The sequence below is a fragment of the Fulmarus glacialis genome, unplaced genomic scaffold (genome assembly GCF_000690835.1).
Source record: "Fulmarus glacialis isolate BGI_N327 unplaced genomic scaffold, ASM69083v1 scaffold17283, whole genome shotgun sequence".
In the NCBI taxonomy this organism is placed as follows: Eukaryota; Metazoa; Chordata; class Aves; order Procellariiformes; family Procellariidae; genus Fulmarus; species Fulmarus glacialis.
Window position 1 is genome coordinate 45,229 of NW_009202476.1, and position 1,792 is coordinate 47,020.

Below are 1,792 nucleotides of genomic sequence, written 5' to 3' on the forward strand. Positions count from 1 at the left end.
CTGGATTATATGGCTATAGTCACATCTATTGCTTGAACCTTGGGTCCTTGCTGGGGAAGGGCTGTAATGGTGTATTTAGAAACCTGCAGGTTACGCTTTCCGGACTGATTCCCTCAGCCCTGGGGCTTTCTTTCGGACGTGCTGCCTGGAAATCGCCGTACTCTGTTTGAGGGGCAAAGTCACGCAGCCTGTTCGAAGTATGAGATATGGACCTCTGGGTTTTCCCTGCTTGGCCTGATGTTTTTCTGAATAGCGAAGCACCAGCTATTGGCATTTAATGACCTCTTTGGTCATTTGCTCAGAATGAAAATCAAAAGGTTTGGGTCTGGAAGTGCAGACATTGCAATAGTACTGAGGACAAGAAAAAATCAACTGCCACCAGGGGGCACAAACCAGAGATTTTTCAGCTTCCAATAACTTGCCAAAATTTGCAAGCTCCCTTCAGTCCTTGCCACATTTAAAGTGCTCTTTTGCTTATTTCCCTTGAGGATGCCTATAAATCCCTTTTCACTCCAGCTAAGAAGACCCAAGTCTTCTGTTCAGCAAGTTTTTCAGTTGCAGAACAAACCAGCACAGTGCTGTTTAACTTGCAGACATGTAATAGTGTTTTCCGACATCAGCATTGAAATGCAGCTGTGGATCTGCTCAGCTTTGTAACACTAGAGACTGCCAAAATGAGGAATTCACCCAGAATCCAAATGGCATAAATATTTAGCAAAAATTATGAATGAAGGGGGCAGAAAAGGATAGAAACATTAGGGTTGTGGGGAAGAAGTCAGGCCCTCAGGTGTCAGGAGGCAAATTACCCATGAATAGGTGATTTCAGAGCTTCCTACTTAAGGGAAGAAGGGCAGTATTGCTCTCAAACAAGTGCTACAGGTGTAGTAGGAAGGAGGCCAAAATGAACAGGATGCTGGTTTAATCTAATTAACCAGCACTTGTGCAACATGGTGTGCGTGGAGGAAGGTATGAAGAGCAAGAAGCCTTCACAGAAGGCGAGAGTGGGGTCTCCAGGCAGCTGTCCCCTGAAGCCAGGGAAGGGATCCTACAGATGGGCAGTGCCAGAAAAGGATCTATGTCCTACAGACCTACCACGCTGCACTGGTAGACAGAGGTGTCTTTCCCAGTGTTAGACGCAATGCATTCAGGCACCAGCGCAGCTCCCACCAAAGGTAAAGCCCCACTGGTTGCCATTCGGCATGTGAAGCACGTGCAGGGGTACAGCGCAGGGACTGACAAAGGTGACAGACAGTTGTATTCTCCTGTTGTTATTTGGCCGAAGCAGCTCCCTCCCTTTTGCTCTGGTGGTTATACGCCGTGTCTCAGAGCTGCCTGCTGTTAGCAACAGAAAATCTGACTGAGGACAGGAAAACTTGTCGTTTACACCGGCCGGCCTCAAGCTGTAACCTAATCTTACTAAATATGGTATGTTACAGCTTGATAATAGTGCGAAAGACTTGCTGACATCTTTAAGCTAGAGGGAATGTGTCTGACCAAAGGGACAAGATCAGTGTGTTATCTGCTGTGAGAAGATGCTGCTGGTTGATTATAGGAAGCGGGTCCAAGTGAGCAAAAAGGATCATGACTCCAGGGTCCAACCCGTGGCTCTAGGATTAGGGCAGCTGGGACCCTCCCTCATTTCTTGTTTCTGCCCATAGTGCTGCGTAGGATGTTTACTGCGCTTCTGATGCCCTTTCTGTCTGCAGTGATGACTTTCAAAAGCACTCTGATAACCATGCAGGAATATGCAATGTTACCCACCAGCTCGCAGACATATGTTGTTGACTCAGCT